The sequence below is a fragment of the Equus przewalskii genome, chromosome 25 (assembly GCF_037783145.1).
Source record: "Equus przewalskii isolate Varuska chromosome 25, EquPr2, whole genome shotgun sequence".
Classification (NCBI taxonomy): Eukaryota; Metazoa; Chordata; class Mammalia; order Perissodactyla; family Equidae; genus Equus; species Equus przewalskii.
Window position 1 is genome coordinate 8,893,034 of NC_091855.1, and position 20,213 is coordinate 8,913,246.

Here is a 20,213-nt window from a genome sequence, read left to right on the forward strand (position 1 = left end):
TAATGAAAAGGACAGCAACTAGTGGCTGCCCTCATGGCTTCACCAAATGATAGCTACATAGCTAATGTACATAGCTACATACAGCGACCTCCAGCCAAGTAGGATGGCTCCATCCATTCACGCGTGCTCTTGATTACCTTTGATGTACCAGGCACTGTGTGCTAGGTACAGGGGACACAGTGATGACAGGGCAGAACTAGCTCAAAATCCAGTATGATGAATCTTGTGAAACAGGATCAGTAGGCTGGTTTGGGAGTGTAATTAGGAGGCTAATCTAGCTGGTGGGAGGCTGTAAGGTAAAGCCGCTATGAGGAAATGGTATTTAAGCTGAGACTTGAAGGCTGAGTAGGAGTAAACCAGGTGGAAGGGAGGCATGTGAAGGAAGAAGAAACAACACATACAAAACACCTGAGACAAATGAGACCCTTCCCCATTCAAGGCAGCTGAAAAAAGTCCTGTGTGACTGGAACTTGAAGAGAAAGGGGAGAGTCTCCCGAGATGAGCCAGCCAAGAAGACAAGGCTGATTGCGATACCAGCTCCCTCCCTGACAGTGAATAAGAAGTAGCAGCGGTCATTCGGGCTGTGGCCGTCCCCCAGATGGGAAGCGTACCAGGCTCAAAGCTCCCTTCATACCTTACAGCTGAAATTTTATCATCAAATCTTCAACCCACCTTGGCTTGTTGTTACTCCTTCCAGAGAATTAGATTTTCCCTCCAGCTTTACTGAAGGATAATTGACAAATAAAATTATAAGATATTTAAAGTGTACAACATGATGATTTGATACACATATCCATAGTGAAAAGATTCCCACAATCGAGTTAATAAACACAAAGTTGTCAGGTTTTTAAAATTTAGGGCTAACAAACTGTTAGCTCTAAGATTTGTCCTAGGTGTTAAGCTGGTACTAGGTACCTGAGGGAGCAAGGCCCCTGAGATTTGTAGGGCCACTCCCTGTAGCCCCTTCAGCCTTGCAGAATGTCTGCCATTGCAGGAGTCAACATGACACTGCACTGCAGCCCTGTTCTGGTTCCAAAGATAGCAACTTTTCTTTTTAATTGATTCCCAGGGGTGCTTTCTTTTTTCCTGACCTGGCCTGACCCTATAGGGAACCAGGAAAGTGATGTATCTCCTACTTCAATGAGATTTCCTCTCTGAGGATAGCTTTGAGCAAAAGTTCTCTGCTGGGTTTGTGATCTTCCTGTCTTTAATTTGGCTCACTGGCTACCCAAATTTGTCCACGTTGTTACTCTCATTATCCTCCCCACCCACGAATAACAACTCCATTGAACAACAACTACAACAAAAAGCAATGGTGAAAAATGAAAATATACCTTGAGTGAGATATCAGAGACAATACAAGCCTTTGGGTGAATTTATACTACAGTGTAAATGACTGAAACATGCTTATCTTCTCCAGTCTCCTTTGTGAAAAGTACCTTTTCTTTTGTGTATTTTTCTTTTAAGGAAGTTTGCATATTGGCCTGAGGTTTTAATTAGCCTTTGGATCAAGATGAAGACTTTCTAACCGTATAAAGGAAGTATTTTAGACCACAGGGACAGTTGTGTGAAATTTTTGGCACCATGCCAATAGGCAGCCACAGCGCCAATAAAAACACTAGATTCTGGGCTGATTTTTGTGGATTAGTATTTCCCTCTTCGAAATCTATCAACTGCTCAAACCCACATACACAAACAGGAACACGCTGGGGAGGAGAGTCCCAGAAGGCAGAAGATCCTATAGTCCTCATCCCACATGCCTTGCCCCAGGTCACGCGCACACTCCTCCGTCTCTCCCCATTGCCAGGGTCCCGCTCAAGGCAAAGAGCATCCCAGCGGAAGTCTCGGTGTCTATCAGGCACAGACCAAGTCCCGTTGCTCCCTCAGCCGCTGAAAGTGCCGCTTCACTCGCGTGCCCAAACTTGACCCCCACAGGGGCAGGGGCATCCAGCTAGGGCCCACAATGAGCGCAGCTGCCCAGGGAGGCGTGGCCCCCATCACCTGCCCAGGCCAGCGGGAGCAGGCCCGGAAGTCCCCAGGTCCCCAGCCAGCTATCTGGGACCTAACTTAAGCGAGCACAGGAGTCCCCTGTTCTTTGTTCGCCGCCCCTCCTCGTTTCTGCTCTCAAACCTTGCTCCCAGCAGCCCCCGCCAGCGCACCCAACCTACAGGAAAGTTGCTCCGGAGCGGTGGAGGGGCGTCATCGCCTCCTAGCAACGCTCCTAGCAACCGGGTAACATCTGCTCCCTCTGGTCCAATGCGAGCCGAGAGCAGCTGCGCGCCCGCCTCGCGTTCCGAACCCGGAGCGAGAGGCGCTTCAGAGACTGGAGGGACGGATCTGCAGGAGCCAGGGCTGCCCGCCGAGCTGCAGTTGCCGCCGCTGCCGCTGCCGCTGCCGCTGCCGCTGCCGCGCCGCCACCGCCGTCGCCGTCGCTGTCAGTGCCCGTCTGAAGAGTGACACGCCGCAAAAGCAGGAGGGAGCATCGAACCCCGCGCCTTTACGAAACAGGTGCATGCGCTGATCTCTTGCCGAGGGAACCCAGCTCGCAAGGTACGTCTGGACTCCTCCCGCCAGGTGCCTTCCTCCGCGGCTCAGAAAAGACTCCGTTTCGTTGAGGGTGAGGGTAGGGACGTGTTCTGGGATCCCACCCCGCCCCCAGCCATTGAAAAGTGGCCAGCTGGTGGTCCCAAATCACTTGATTTGATTTTTTTTAAATCTTGAGATTGGTCGTTGAGCATTCCCCTGCCCGTCGTTGTTAGGTCTGTGTTGGGAAGTTTTCCGTCCTCCTTGTTTTCCCTCTGACTTCGCTGCTTATGTGCGCTAGGAGAGCTGGAAGCGGTGAGCACCCGTAGAAAGCCTGCGGTTAAGGCTAAAATGACATAGTGTAGTCTCGACTAATTGAATCAACACGTATGGAGAGCAACATTCTTTCGAGGTCCTGCTCCGGAAAGGGTCCATTTGGCAGGGTGCAGCCGTTCACTGTTACTCAATCTCCTGAAAAGTAACCATAGTAACTCACCTCTCTTTTGATGGGATCCTCCTCATTGGCTGCCTATCTTCCTTTGGAAAGCTCATCCCTCTAAATATAGAAGATGATGAGATCTGTAAGCATACATCCATGTAGAAAAGGTGCAGTTAAACATGGCCCTTTAAAGAAAAACTGTCTTCAAAGGAAAAGTACTGTTTGTCTATTTCAAATCTTGTGAGAAATCATGTGTATTCCAGAGAATGATTGAGTTAGTCTGTTTTGAGTTAACTGCTGGATTGTTACTTTAGAGAGACTATTTCCTGAAATTATACCAAATCTGGCATTTAAAAACAAATTAAGGATATCTGACCCTGATTTTTTTTTTAAATCAACCTACTGATAATCTCTCAAAAATAATCTCCTAGTAAATAACTGGTGAGATCAGTTATTCAGCTGTTTACAAATTTCTTAGGATAGTTAAGATTCCTCGTGTTTAAAACGAAATCTGGAGAACATCGAGTGAACTGTGTGTTCGCAGGCTTATCTGTTTATCTGGTCCAGCTCAGCCCCACCTCAAACATCTCACACAGTGTCCTCCCACCGCGTGCCTTCTCCTGCCCTGATCGTCAGTTCAAGTCGGGGCAGTCCTGACTCTTGCGCTGTTATTTGTATCTGTCTCCTTGTTTCAAAATCTCAGGTAACCATTCATGAGCCTGAGGCTGTGAGAAATGCTCGCTGTGCAAAAGGGAACTCTCACCAGATTTTCTGAAGCTGTCCTAGAAATACACTTTTCAGATTGATTCAGCATTACCAGGTAATCATTAGCTTAAGAGAAATTACAGTTTCGATATGTATCCCGAGAAATAAATGCTAATGTAGCATTACCATAACTTACAAGATCAATAGAAGGGCTTGTTTTATAGACGGTTGCTGGGGAGAAGTCAATAGAGGTTTTCTGTAGAAAGGACATTTGTGAGCTGGCACATTTCCCCTCCAGGACTCATGTGAATAAGGTGGGTCAAATTAGGCAGCCTGGCTCAGGGGCCGTGTCAAGCAGAAGCCCTAGGAGTAAATTGGTACATGTTTGAATGAAAGAAATGAAGAGAATTCCCCAAGTTGCAGATAGACATTGTGGTGACATTTTAAATTTAATTTACATTAAAGTCATGATGATAAAAACCCATGAGTGTTAAGCATTTTAAACTCAATTTTCAAGACGGAATACAGTCTTTCAATGAATGTTCAGCCCTCCAGCCTTGTGTAACTTTCACATGTACTGAGCTTTCCATGTGTGGTTCCTGTAGGTCACCAGCCTAGCAAATTAGAATCAAATTCATGAAAATTTACCATGCTGCATTTCTTCCCTTTCCTTACCTCCCTTTGTAAAACAGTTGAACAATTTTATTCAGAAACCTATCTGAAAATTTATTCTGGTATTATTGTATACTTTTTATGAATACTATGAAACTTTAAGAGTACTGGTCTCTATAGTCACTTATTGAAATATCTGTAGTTTAACAATTTTAAGCCCTAAAGATGACTGTTTGGACCGCTGAAAATGTTGGTTTCATTAGCCTCTAGCGCCGTCCACCCTTTTTCCTTCCTCCATCATAATTACTATATTTTATGGTGAGTAACAAGTCCAGGGAGACCAATAAGATTTACTGTCATCTCATGTATATAGAGTTCTAGTCATGCTATTAATCTGAGGAAAGTTTGAGTAAAGCGGCCACAAGTGTTGGTTAATGTATATGCATTAGTCTTGTGCATTAGTAATTTATACACATGCTGTCTCTTATGTAATATGCATAGAAGTTTAAAATTATTCGGTGCCCTTTAATTTATGTGAATGAGTCTGCCCTTTCATTGAGACTACTGTCACAATCAAAAAGGTCAAGAGAAAGCGGTTCTTTAATTTTAATTTTAATTCTATCATGAATGTATAATGTGAGAATATAGACTGTGCAATTTTGATGAACAGATCTGTTTAAAGTAATTCTGCAGAATATGTTATGTGGTATTTAGCTTTACATAAATGAAAAATAAATCAAACGGTGTCATTATAAGCATTTAATCATAGAGATATTGGTGGATTAGAGTGTGGAAAAAATATTCCACCAATTTGTAACTAAGGATCTAGTCACTCTCGTCAATGTAAACACCAGCTCTGCTTGTACATATCGTGGGTTATAAAGAGGAGTATGCTTATTGCTAGGAAGCTTGGATAAGACTGAGATAAAGCAGGTTCAAACTGAAACCGAGTTCTAGTTTTAGTTTTTCCTAATATGCTCCATTAGGAAGTTTTTAGGTGCTTATGAACATTCCATGTTCAATTTTATGTCATATTACTTGGATGGGGTTTAGAAGATGCTTTGAAACACAGAAATGTTGAGAGGTTTGGTCAGGATGCTGAGTCCCTTGCTCCACCTCTGGGCTCTCCACTGAGGACTCCTGCTGGCTGGCTTTAGCTGTCAAAATACTGACATCGCAACAATGGCTCTAAGGCCGAGGCATAACCACTTCAGATTGCTCTGTTTGTCAAAGCAGTATGCTTCGGAAACCCAGAAAAAGCTAAAATAAAATAACAGTTTTAGAAGCAGAGGAGTAAATTGACCATAATCATTCAGCACGAAAACTGAGGAAGGAGTACAGCTCGAGGTTCCGGGAGGGGTCAATCCTTGTCACTACCCCTCCTCACTTAGTTTTAACAAGTTGTCTGTCTGAATAGTGTCAATATATTACTTAAACATTTCTGCTTTTTAGCCTAACACAATTATTTTTTTTTCATGATTAAATTTATACAAACAGGCTAACAACAGAGCCATCTAGTTTGCTACAGTAATTCTCAGTGGAGGTGGTAGGTGGATATTAATGAAAAGCACTAAGGGTTTACTAGTGTTTATGTTCAATACTGTAATATAGCTTTATATTTAGAAAATAAAAAACCTTTGTTGTTTTCATATTATAAATTATAGAAAGTAAAGTGCAACAAAGAGTCTTCTTGGCAGGTAGAGATACAAGTCTTCTAAATATCAGTGATGCTTAGAAGGGGAGGAGGGGCAGGTTTGAAGCTGGGAAATTCCCTCTGCAGTGGTATGTCAGAGGATGTGTTATTTTTGAAATGCTTATTAAAAGGAAGCATGGGTTAGAAACATCAAGGGAAGTTGGGAATATTGCAAAGAGAATCAGCACTCGAGAGCCTCGAGTCTCAATCCTGTCCCATCTGCTACTTGTTTTCCTGCTTTCTGGTTCAGTTGCTCCGTAGCTGATGTGGGGGATAAGACCACTGGTTAGCTGAAGGGGAGTGCGTGAGTAGAACACAGTGCAATTTAATGAAGCACCTATAACTCTTTAGAAGAAACATACCCTGTGAATGAGGAACAGTTCACCACTAGAGCAACTCCAGGTAGTGACACAAATCAGGCACCATGTGAGTGAGGGCAGAAAATCACCCAGCTCCAGAGCAAATTCTTGTATATGCCTAGTGAGTACAGTTAAGGATTAGTCCCATCTTATGTTTTTCTACAACCCTTGCGGGTTACTTGGCTAAACGTTTTTGGCAATCTATCCAAACCTGATGATAGTATCAAAGTGGAAGGCAATGAGGGTGATATAGCTCAGGTACTTTTCAGAAGACCACTGCCATGCACACATTAGGGATTAAAGAACCCTCGTCTCTGAGCAACGTACCTGGGCATCTAAGGAAGTTATAGCGTCTCCCTAGACATTATTGGTAAGATATTCCTTGGAACCTATATCCAGCAATGTGATTTCTTTGCTGATTTTCCTTCTCATTCATTCCCACTTTCCAAGGTGAAAGGTGGAGTGGAAGGGAACACCATCCTTCAAAACAAGGAATGCACTTCTGAGGGGCAGTAAATCACAAAGTTTACCCAGAAAACCTACTGCCCTTGGTCTCAATTATTAATAGAACCAGACAGCATCTAAGGTAATTGATGATTGCATGGCTGGTCATATCCCATTTAATGATGTTCTCTTTGTTCAGAGCCATCACCAGTGGGACAAGATAGGTTTATTTAATATTCCATGCCTGTGCTTGGGGCTATCTCAAGGAACATGGAATCCAGTGCCCGACAATGCTGCTGGTCTCTTGAGAAACCTTTCTATCTCACTGGCTGTCAGTATCCCTCGAAGTTCCTAAGAAGGTTTTCCAGGAGCTGCAATTTGTTGGTAATTCTAAACTGCCAGGAGAGTCCATCTTGTGCTTGGGATGGACGACAGATCTGAAGAAACACATTGCTCCATTGACTCAGACCAACACTGGCGCTGAGTTCTGCTCCCATAGAGCATATTATGCAGAAAGGCGCTAGGCAAGGGGTTAGGAGGGAGAGGAATGACGGAATATTGCTAAACATCACCAAAGCTAAAGGTCCACACAAGGAGGAACATTACAGCCTTGAATGTTGCACTGTCTGCCTTCTTAATACACTCATGAATGTTTCTTGCAACCTGTGCTTAACATTAAAGAGAGGACAAATGTCCTACATACATCATGGTACTGCTTAATAGGATTATATGTATGATTTCAAAAATGAGGTCACTGTAATAATAGTATCTAGCATATGTTGAGCACAAAATACTTGGATGTGTGACAGGCACTGAGTAAGTGCTTTTTAAACATCATCTCCTTTTATTTGCATACAAATCAATGACTTTGATATCGTTCTCCCATTTAATTGATGAGGAAACTCAGGCTTTTTGAGGTTAAATACTTTGCCCAAAGTCACTAAATAAATAAATTGTAGAGCTGGGCCTTGAACCAGTGCTGTGGGGCAGCGCTGGAAAGTCATACTGAAGTATTTTAAGTCATGTAGCAAGATTGCAGAATGAGGCTAACCGTGACAGAGGGGACAGCTCTTTCTACACAGAAGTGGCCATGGCCCTTCAAGAAGGATGTCTGGTTGCTTTGCCACCAGCAAAGCGTTATTTAGATAGGAAGGGACACATACTTTTTAAGTTCTCATGCCAGGCTAACCCCACACAAAGGGAAATCAGCGAGAGACTGGAAGCTGAGGCCCGTGATTTGTCTACAACCCAAGTCAGTTGTTGATTTGAGACTAGAATCCGCCTTATTCTCCCCATTGATCAAACTCTGCTTCTGTCTGTGGCTACAGATGCACACATCTTATAGGATGGTCTCAGCTCTGTTTTTGCAGTATATTGATTAAAGTGTTGTGGGGAAGCAAATGAAAACCTTGCTAAGATTAAAATACGTTTAACTCATGACTTCTTAACCATCTCTTAAGCTATTCATGGTCTGGGACAAAGAATGAATTACTGCAACAGGGGTTGTTCTCTTATTATTTTCTGTCCTCTCAAAGTGTTTGTAAATTAATTTGTTGATGATCTTTCCTTAATGTACTGCCCCTGGGTCATGTGCCAAATGAAATCACTTGTACAATAATAGGATTTCAGTTGTCTACAGGCAGAAGCAGAACAGTGAGGAAGAGCGTTTGAGCAATCATTTGTAATTACATTTACAACATTTATTTAAAGAAATATGTATAAATTGTACTGCCAGAACTCTAACGACAGGCTGGTCATTCTGTGCTGTGACTTTTAATTTGTTGCTTGTTGAAGTTTTACACTGTGAAATACATTGAGCCTGCCACAGATATTTTATGTGCCCAGAGGTTACAGCATTAAAAACAATTTGAATATTCAAGCCAGCATTAGCCATTTTACCTTCAGAGATAAATTTAGGCTCAGTCTAATTCAGTTTTATAATTTATATGCTGCTCTCAGAGTTCAGGACACGGAATACAAAGACATAAAGTCATTTTACTTTTTCTGGTCTGTTTCATCAGCTTTACTGGAATAACAGGCTGGGTTGAGCTTAGCTTTTTAGTCATGGGAAAATGATATAAACAGATTTATGCATGTTTACTGGATCATAACAGGCAAACTTCTTTGGATAGTCAGGGTAATTTTAATTTCCAAAATGACTATCTGATGTTTCAAAAACAATTTACGTTTCCTTCACCCAAAATGTGTAAGCGGCACTAAACCCAGAAATATTTTGAGCTGTTATAGTACCTGTACTATATTTTCAATCAACCATTCGAAACATTCTTTTGCGGTCTTTTAACTCTCTAATCCCAATCTGGTACCTCTGGGAGGCAGGTTGGTGGCAAGGGTCTTAGGGAGTGAGCTAGGAGGCCAGGCTGGGATTTGCTTCTGTGGGGTAGATCTGGGCCTTTGGTGCTAATAAGGGCTGGGATTTGGTTGAGTGCTTACTGTCTGGTAGGCACAGTGCCAGTCTCAATGATCCCATGAGCCAGTATTATTTCTATCCCCACTTTACAAATGAGATTTGTAGAGTTTATGTAATTTTCTCAAGGTCACGTGACTAAGAAGTGGCACCCACTTCCATCTGACTTTGAAACCCGAACTCTTAGCCGCCCTCCAGATTGTAAACCATTGACCTCCTCTGAGCTGCAGTTTCCTTGTCTGTAAGCTTCGGAGGCTGAACCAAGCGATCAATAAATAGGTCCCAGTTCTGAATTTTTTCAGTTCTAATCCAGCCAAGAAAACAGATGTAGGAACTTATGTTTGCTATATATTTTAGCCTCAAAGTGGCTAAAAGCATCCTCCAAAATTTGATGCTGAAAACATTGCAAATAGCTAAACAGGCTGCAAGGAGGTAATTGCCAAACCAATACCAGCTGTGAAAGCTTTTCAGCATCTCAACAAGCCATGGGGGTGTTTTTTAAGAGCAATAAACTAAGTGGCTAAGTGTGTTGCCCACAGAGCTGAGACACAAATCAAGACCCCTGAGAATTTACTGTATTTTCAGGGTCTGATAAGATCTATATTTTAGGCTAACTGCTTGAATATAGCCAAATAGAATCTTTACAAACCATGGAGACATTTAGTATAATTTTTTGGTCCTGATCTGTTAAATAAAAATATCTTCTCCTGCTCATCACTTGGCTTATTTGACATTTGGTTCTCCAAGCTGCCACCTGCCCCCTCATGTATCATTCATTAAAAGGTTTTTAATTGGTCATAAATGCTGTAGACATCACATTACCTTGGAAAATAAAATGAGCAGACATTTAAAAAAGATACATATATGTGAAAACAGTGTTTTCTTATGGTAAAGTCACTTTTCTCATTTCCAAGTCTGCTCACCGTTTGTTACACTGTAGTAATTCACTGGGCCTTATTAAAAAAAAAATCAGTGACCTGTCCAGCTTTAATGCTAATAACAGCCATTGATACTTCTTAATTGAACCCAGGAATTTACGTTGAAAAGTGACCTCATTCTTTCTACACTAGTTAAAAATGCCGGCTGCCTTTGTGCCTGATGCTAAAGCGTCTAAGCCAGTGTAGCCAATGTAGCAATGGCAATAATAACAATAACACAAATCAATCAAGCCAATTGCTTGGCATTCTGAGGAGAAGTCAATCAGTTGATTGGCTGAATGTACTGTTTTTCAACTGGCTGTTTTAGTTCTGCTTCCACAGCTGCCTAATGCTGTAACATGGGGGCTCTCAAGATGTGGTCCCCAGGCCTGCAGCATCAGCACCCCCGGGAAATGTGTTAGAACTGTAAATTCTCTGCTCCTGGCCCAGACCTACTGAACTGAAACTCTGGGGATGGGACCCAGCAAGTTGTGTTTTGAGGAGCTCTCTGGACGGTTCTGATGCTCGCTACCATTTGAGAACCACTGTGACATCAACAAGTTAAACAGCTTAGAAAGAATTCAGTCACAATAATTGTGATCACAGGATAAGCCAAAACTTCACCTAATTATTTGATTAAATCCTTTAAAAATACACCTAAGAAAATGCAGTTTACAAAAAACAGGCCCTGAGAACAGGAGGTTCAGGGATGTTTCCTTTGTTTTCAATATGGTCAATTTTGTTCTTTTTTCCTAACCTTTGAGACCTGTGAAAACTCCATATAAGCTGAGTTTTGCTTATTGAATTCAGAGATTGTATACTTATAGTAGCTACTATTATCGTTGCTTCAATTGTGAATGATTGTTACACATTTGTTTCTTTTTAGGTCAGGCACGCCAGTGGTTTAAAATTCTTATTTCCCTTACAAAACATGCCAACTCTAATTTAAGGCTCTCTTGGGTTTATAACCCACAGTGGTACCAGTGAAAATTTGGAATGCTTTAGGTGTGATTTTTGTAGCTTCTCCTACTGGTTTAGGAAAACCGTCCAGCTACAAAAAGCCACAGGAAGTGTTATTCAGATGTCACAGATTTGGAGGAAAAACCAGAAGAGGAAGATTCTTGAGGAGCACACTCTTAATATTTAAGATTTTAAAAATTTAAGACATTGGAGGAAAAACATCAAGTGTCTTAACCATGAATGTATTTAACCAACACTTTAATAGACTGCTCCTTTTGTGAATCAGATGGTTTCAACCAGCTAGAAATATTTGAAGGTGTGGATTAAAGGTGAAATAGAAGATGTTTAAATGAGAACTTTCGTTCTGGTCTGGCCCCTGAGGTTGAGCGAGTCCTGAACAGGACTGAATTTGTACTCTGAATTCATTCAACACCTTCGCTAGGAAGCTGCTTGTCTTTTTCTTTTAAGGTTGAACTTGCCTCTTTTCTGTGACATGAGCACCACCTAGAGGACACAGTCGGAAGTCCCCTTAAACGAAACCGTTTCTTTTCTGAAAATCAGCTTTCAGAAAACTGTCCTTTCTTAAACGTCAGAATCCTCCATAACGATAGTATTTTAAAGGAGAGAATAAAGACTTCCACTTTCAGATATTGTACTGAGGTCAAGTTTTCTAGTCAGAATGTTATTTAAGCCTTTCATTTACTTATGATTAACCTCTGTTAAGCCATGTGTTATGAGGATGGTTATACTGCGAGCGTATCATAGAGCTTGTCTATAAGCACGCACAATTATTTCTTTAAAGTGTAATTGGGTCAAGAACCATTTTATACCAATTTGATTAACCCAGAGAGATTAAATTTCCTCTGTAAATTAGGGAGTGTAACTAAAAATATGATGAAAAATAGCATCTCTTTCCATTACCTTTTATGAATTAACTACAAATTTGGATATGTTTTGACCTTAAATGGGGTGAAATTAAACAGAAGATTGGTAAGTATTTTATTTCTGAGGGGCTGCATAAGAAAATAAATAGAATTCTCCAATCTAGAACAGCTATTTGGGTCTGAATAGTGGCATTGGCCTGCAAACAAGCTTTTCAGGCATAGGACAGCTGCCACTGACTGCTTCGCCATGCTGCTAGTGAATGAAGAGAGAATATGAATTTCTGGGGTCACCAGTTTCTTTTTACAAGTAGAATTTATATTATAAAATACTATTTGCACAATAAAATCTGACTTTTCTCCAATTATTTTATTTTGTTTAGCTTATCCAACAAAAGTATTAACATATACATTAACAACGTCGAAAGTAGCCTACTTTAAGAGAAAATATGCAGAAGAAGAAGATTTACATCAAGATTACCATGGGTATTTTCCAAAAGTAAGGATTCATTTGTTATTATTTTTTCATTTTTATGAGTCTTGTCAATAGCAAAAAGCTCTGGTTTCCGTTTTTCCAAAACATAGATTTAATGATGTTTTTGCTTTCCAGCACCTGATATTGCCTGAGGACAGGACTTGCATTCTCAAACTTTCTCTGGAGAAGCTCAGGTTTCTTGAAGACCCAGAAACCTACTTAAGAAGGTCTGTGTTAATTAACAATTTGCTGCGGAAGATCCATCTAGAGACGGAGAAAGAGAGCTATGAATACTTTAAGGAAGCTCCCTGTTATAAGACTGCTTATTCTGATACAAGAAAACGGCTGAAGGTTATGGTACAGGAATGCTGCTCTCAGTCTCTCTATTACGAAGAGCTGCATTCATATCGTATTGTGCCTTATGCTTCGGAGAATGCCATTTACGGAATGGGCTACACTCGCAGCCATTTGGAGCAAAATTCTCAGTTGCTTATTTATAAAATGAATTAAAGTAACTGTTAAGTCCATTGATACTTTGTTTCTAAATGCCTGAACTGTTCATAGTGAAGATGTTAAAATAAGGCACTAATTCCCAGTGTGCTTGAGATCAAAGATGAGATGCATGCGGAACTGACTGGAGAGAGCCCTGGTTGTTACTCAGCAGTCCTTGTATCAGCAAGTCAAACTGAAAATATGTCCACACAGTATAAGGCAGCGAATAAGTACTTTAGAAGCAAAACCTTTTTTTTTTTTTTAAGATAAGCTATGTAGGAAGGGACCAATAGCAAGTTCTTATACAGATTTAAACATTTCAAGCCCCTTATTCTCAGATTCTGCCACTCTTAGTAGAAAGTAACAGATTAAGCTCAAAATGTCATGTCCCTGAAGGTTGAGGGTGGAACGAATTTAATTTTCTGTAAATGACGAGAAGGGAAGGTTCTTGCTGAAATGCTTTGGCTTGTCAAGCACTGTGCCAAATAATTGTTTGATGCCGTTCTCCTTTTACTGTTAGCAACAGTTCAAGATGGGGCAAAGCTATTGCAGCGGAGCTGCTGAATGTAACAACCAGATAACTCCAAACTGATCCATTTTACTTTTTTTTTTTTTTTTTTGGCTTGATAGACTTTTCTCTTTACAAGTGAAATTTAATAGAATAGCCTCATGGCTGGGCTTATCTCTTAAGTTCTAGGGGTCGGTTACAATTTGTGGTGGGCCTTTAGTTAAGAGTTTGAACTTTATTTATGATGTCATTGTTATAGGCTGTGAAGCTCAGGAAAAGGGTAGGCAGGCAAAATTTGTTTTTAATAGGTTGATAGTTAAAAAAAATCTTATCTGCAGAAATTGATGAGAACAACAGAAATTCTACGTGATGTTATTTCTTCATCAAAGAGTGCATTTAAGGCTGCCTGGATGAAACTTTGCACTGATTTTTGTATAATAGTCGACCATTCACTATTTGACAAAATGTTTCAGAATGCCTTTGGTGGTGAAGCTTAGATAAGTCCATATATTTTGCAATTTGAAAGATGATGATTTAACAAGTTGGATAGATTCCTGGAATTGTTTGAAGTGCTTTGTGATGTCCTTTGAGGTTTGAATGAGATGTCTGATTTCGATGTGCAGAGTGATGTCCGATGGAGCGTATCATTTAAAGAGTTGTCATTAACTGATGAAACAGATTGGGAAAACTAGGTGCCAAAGAAAATACCAAAGACCCAAAGATAAGTGTTAGAGAGACCATGGTAATGAAGAGAAGAATCTAAAATAAGGATTGCGCAGGACACAGAAGAACATTGTTAAAGGGTTTTGGAACCATTTGCTTACTAATGTGCTTTCAGAGCGCTTTGTGCATAGTAGTGATAATCACGGACACTGCTTTAAATGAAGATGTCATAGGCCTTCAGTGATCATATGTTTTCACAAATTTGAATGTGGTGACTTGTCAATGTTGTATCTTCCCTAGTCGAACACCATCTTGTAACCAAGAAGCCTTTTTCTCTTCAAGCGAGTTCTGTTTTTTGTTTTGATTCACTACTTGCTCTGTCTGATGAAGCATTGGGGTGATTACATGGATGCTTCTGGTATAAAGGACATTGGTGCCCGAATTAGCAGGTGTTGTTGGAGGCCGCATAGATATATAACTGATCAAAGTAGCAGGTTTATATTGAATCGCTCAATTAGAATTAGGAAAAAACGCTTTACGGCCAACTGAAAAATTATAATTGAGGCTAGTTTTTAAAAGCAATTTAGTATGAATTGTGGGATATATTTTAAATACAAATATGAATACCGAAAAATTAATTTAAGGGCAAAATTTGGCACCAAAGTTCAAAACTTTGTTTCACTATTTATAAAATACCTTATTTCTCAGAACGCTTTTTTAAAAATATAGATTTCTTAAACAATGGGGTTGCTAATTGAATAAGCTCCAGATCTGATAAGATAATTATACTATCATATAATTTAAAAAACAGAATGATCTCTCTAATAGTTTTACATTTTTTTCTGAAAGGAACATCTGGTTTGGTTTAGGATAGTGTCTATAAGAAAAGCACACCAGTGCCAGTTGTCATGACTTACAAAAATGCCACATATTGAAATTATTTGAGGATAGAAATGCACATACTTTGGAATAGAAAAAAGAGGGAGAGAAAAAAATTACCAGGAAAGTGTAAAATTGTAATATTTCTTGTACGTCAGAAATCTTAAAGCAAGAACTCTTGGGCAATGAACCAGTGACAGATGTAAAGTCTGTTTTATTTGGTGACGTGGTTAATTGAGCTCTCTGATCTATACATTCATATGTAGAGAAGCAACTGTCTTAGAAACCAGCGGTACTTTTGAATATGCTTTTTTAAAAAAAATATGTGTTGATTTCAAAACAAATTATTTAAAAAATATCTTTTAGAGCATTTAATTTCTTTACCAATAAACAATTCATAGATAAGTAGTTGACTAATGTTATTTTGACTTTTTAAAAAATAATAATGTCTATTTAAGCTACGTAAATGTTTCTGAGTTAAGCGATAAGATTGCTGTCATTTTACCATGGCAAATTCATATACTGGGACACCCTGTATAGACCTGCTCTGCTGACACCATCCCACATGCTCTATTATGGGACAGGCAAAGGGAGGAGACCAGTTATAAGTGTTTTGAAACTGGGCATCTTTTGTCTGGTGAAAGAAGCATCCTTGGAGTAAGAAGGATAGGATGGGAAATCTGAGTGCTTTTGGGAATGTTGATCACTCTTGCGGGTGCTCAAACAGCCTAAGGCCTGGTAACGAAGAAGAAAATAAAATAGAAGAGGAATAATAAAGAGATGAGGAAGGAAAAAAAGCAGGCAGAGCAGTAAGGAACAGGACTAGTAAGAGAAAGAGAAAGCTGTTTCACTTGGGGGGTTGATTGCTTGGGATACTCAATTTTGATTTTCTTTGTCTGCTGTGCACCCAACACCCTGATATCCACAATGTGTTGATGTTTTCTTTCATTCACCAATGATGCATATGACTAGATTTCATTCAGCATATGTATTATTTGAGATGTGGTATGACTGTGAAATATCCCTGAAATTAAGCTCTCTTGATAAATGAGAAAGGAAAAGTAGAAATTAAGTTGGAGGAAAGACTAAATGGTGAGCCTGTGTTTACATGGATAAGCTCAAATATGTGATCAGATTTCAGCGCCCATTCCGAGATTTAATAAACACAATGCTAGGGCACTTGGAAGTAAGTGTGATTCTCCACCGTTTATTGAGCAACTACTATGAGCCAAGCACCGTGCTGCCGTAGGAGGCACAGAGGTGAATGATGCCCAGTCCCCCTTTGCTCAAGCAGTTCACTGATGAGGGAGGAACCCAGAGATATTTGGTTTTGTTTTAAAAGGTAACAGCTCTTTATTGGGGGCAGAGCCAGCATTTCTCTTTTCCAAACTATGGGCTGGTTATCAAACGTGTGTCTCCAAAGGCGTTTGCAACTAAAAAGATGCACAGGGAGAAAGGAAGGTCTGTGGACCCAGATCTTAGAGTGGAAGGAGTGTGCATTCTGCTTTGCAGCCTATTTATACTTGGAAGCTTAATAGAAAGCCACTGTTGCAGAGGGGAAGTGTGGCTGGCCTTAGCTCATCCCTGGGGCACAAGAGGTTGTAGGGGAGGTAGGGAGACAAGCGCAAGTACAGAACACTTCCTTCTCTCCGAACTCTCTAGCTTTCAGGTCCTTTTACAGGGGAAATCAGGTTAACATTAATGTCAAGGAGAAGCTTGAAGGAGAAACAGAATCGGGAAATCGCAGCCTGAGATTTGTATATAGTGTGTTCAAGGTTAGAAGGGCAGCTTTCTGTAATTTGCCTTGTGCTGGTGAATTGCTTAAATAAACCTTGGGATTTCTTAACACCAGCTACTGGAGCCGTCCTCCTTCTGTCCCACTGGCTTCCTCTCTGAACCACATCCCAATCCCCAGTCTTTGCAGTCCACTGTAAGAGGAGGTTATGGTTCTCATTCTTTATTCTCTCTGCTTTCCCCCACCATTGATACTTATTTGCTCAAAAATGCTGGGAAGAAAGCAACAAATTGCAGTACTGGTGGAACTCCTCTGGGAAAGAGTTTCCAGATTGTATCAAACTAGAATGCATCACAGTTTCTTGATATGATTCTTTTTAAAACTACTGTACTTAGACATCAAATAATTGTCTACTAAGGTAATCTTCATACTTCTAGATTTCAATGTAATAGTTATCCGTTGTGTATGTTTTGCTGAAGAAAATACCTTAGGTTGGAAACAATGGAAGATTGTGTGTAATTAATTCAAGTAGTTCATGAATATTTATGTAATATATGACATTTTAACTTACATTTTCCCATTCTCAAACTTCCTTACTATACATCAGAAATGTGACATATTTCAGGTTTTTTGTTTCTTTATGAAGTGGACCATGTCTAAAAGTTGTTACATTTAAGGTTGGAACATTTTGGACACAATTTTTGCATTAAAATCATTCTGTCTGTCCCCAAGGATTACTCTCTAGTTGGGTGGATAAAGAACCTCCCTCTACATTAGCACTTCTCAAATCTTCTAGTGCATATAAATCCCTGGAGATCTTGTTAAAATACAGATTCCTTTCAGTAGGTCTGTGCTGGAGCCCTCGGTCTGCATTTCTCAAGTCTCCTAGGTGATGTGGGCGCTGCTGGTCCGCTGACCACACTTTGAGTAGTGAGGCTCTATATCCCTTTGACAATGAAAATATAGACTCAAGCCTATAGTCGTACTACTTTCAAAGAATGAGTGTTCATGTCTGTTTTCCATAGGAATTTTGCTCTTTAAAGAAACAAAAGGCAAAAAGTAAATATCATAAACTAGTTTTCCAAATTGGCCACAAATATTACAGTATTTTGTATAATAAAATACATAGAAAATGATTTCTCTTATAAATTTTACCTACATCAAGTGAACAAAAGGAACATGGATGTAGTCATGTACCATTCTTATCAGTCAGAAAGTGACAAATGGTAAACTTCTCTTTTTGATTTTTTCCCCTTGATTATACCCAGATGGGGGAGCTGTGCTTGGTATCATTAGAGCAAAGACAAAATTTTGTTCCCACTTAACAAGAATTTGGCAATTTCTTGTTTGGCTGAGGTTGAGAAAATCTTATAAAAACATTCCATGTTAAATTCAGACTTATGGATGGCTGCATGGACTGAAGAATTTGGTAAACCTGAGCTGAAAAATGGCACTTGGATCTTCAACTTCTTGTTTTGAACTCTTTCTTGAGCTCCATTCCATGAGAGATCCTCCCCTGGATGTGGACTTCCTGTTTCTCTTTAGTTGTCAGCGTCTGAGTAAGGGGTGGAGGACCGCTGTAAGTGAGAGAGTCACGTGCATTGTTTAACTTGAGCATGCCAAGTGATTTTTGTCAGGCTCTTCTGTGGTCATAAATTGTTGGTGTAGCTATTGTGAAATATAGTGTCATAAATTTGTTATAACTCATTAATGAAGGGAGAACAGCAGAAATTTAATTCTGTGGGAATGCACCCAAATACCAAGCAGATGGTGTTCTACAACATTTATTTGGGAAAATGTGTATCTGTTACATAATCTAAAATATGTCTTTTTCACATTTAAAAATATTTGGGTCATGATTTAGAGTTTTTATTGGATTGTTTTTTAAACTGAGAGGAAGAAAAAAGGTAACTGTATTTTAAAACATATTTGACATGTTATTAATAAAATTTTATTTCTGGTGAAATATAGGTGCCTTTATTAAGTAGGGGAGGGGGTGTCATGAATGCTTGACAGTCACCTTATGTCCTTCAATTCCAGAGGTCTCATTTTAAAGGCATGTGGTTATATTTCTTTCAGCAATTTGTTTTCAACACAAAGTTTGCTTAAGAATTTGGAGGACATTCCCAATCTCCTGGCAAATTTTCTTCACTAAGATTGACCTGAAATGGTTTTTAGGCAGCATGAGTCATGAGAACACATGACAGAACTGACTGTGTTTAGGCGTTACTCAAACATCCTAAGGACAAATGTCAGAGTGAAAGATAATTTCTCCACCTATAGAAGAGCAGCAGATGTACCCATCGGTTCTCCACGGATGTGCTGGGTGAGGAGCAGGTGGAACACATCAGGAAGGCAGATTCCTTCTCTTTTTAGTAGAACTGATGTTTATGATCAATTTTGCAAACCAGTGATTGTGGGGTCCCCTAAAATCCATTGACTGATGTGGGACATCAATGCCCAAATGTAAGGTCTTTCCAAGCAAACAACATTTTTCTGTGTACATCCATTAAGACAGAGGTTCGATTAAGTGCACAGTTATTTGAGTAACCCAGGAACAACTAACCCATACAAATTACAGAGACTTTCAAGTATGTGTTAGTAGAAACTTAAACACAAATAGATGAACACATCTAAGATGGTAATATAAAGAGTCAATTGGTCTCTTCTAGAAGTCAAAAAACAACTTTATATATTATGTAAGTGTCTCGTATAGTGCCCCATATGTATTTGGTCATAATAAATTGTGTTGTTCAAGTGACTCATTTTTTCTTTTATAAATAAATGAATTTTTTCCATTTGTGCTCTATTTTTTGAGTCCAAAAGTAAGTGGTTATGCTTTTCTTTCCCATTTAAAGGTCTATGGAAACCCACCGCCCACGCGCCAACAGAAACCATATGTTACAGGTAGATGGACTTTAAAAAAAAATCTGTTATTATTAAGAAGTAACACAAAGGGTGAGTACCTCAGGGTGCTTCTCTCAGTAAACCTGGAACCTGTATAAGAATTTCAAGCCACATTGAGAAGCGTAAATATAGTAGAGTTGTTGAGTCGATAGTAGTAAAGAAAACAAAGTTTTAATCTGAAAACAAAGATCTACCACAAGAAAGGGAGTTGATCATCTCTTTTTCCTGTTCCTGTTCCCCTGACACTACTTCCCTCACGTTCCTGTGCCATCCCTGGCCCAAGCCCTGTCTTTGTGACCTGCCTGCTATCACTGAAGTTAATGAACAGTCATGGCAAGCTCTACCAGGACAGATCTTCATAAAGCTAGGTTAAGTCATCCCAGTCATTCCATCAAATGGTGGCAGTTTTCTTAAAACTCTTTCACATAAATCCTCTGAATTGAATATGTTCCACAGTGTGAGAGCCACCCTCAAACATTCTCTTATCTGGAAGGTATTTGTACTGTTGCCCCATGTATTTTATAATTAGAAATGTTTGTAAACAGTCTTGTGTAAACACAAGTTTATCAAATTATCATCACTCCTTTCAAGGTAAA

The 20,213-nt window shown here is 39.8% G+C and overlaps 1 long non-coding RNA gene across 1 annotated transcript; it reads left to right on the plus strand.

The window, feature by feature from the left end:
- The first annotated feature begins 2,090 nt into the window (after positions 1–2,090).
- Positions 2,091–19,508, plus strand: LOC103557754 (uncharacterized). The gene is made up of 4 exons (XR_546551.2): positions 2,091–2,550; positions 3,666–3,782; positions 12,342–12,457; positions 12,569–19,508. It is a non-coding gene; the product is annotated as an uncharacterized lncRNA (long non-coding RNA).
- The last annotated feature ends 705 nt before the right edge of the window (positions 19,509–20,213 follow it).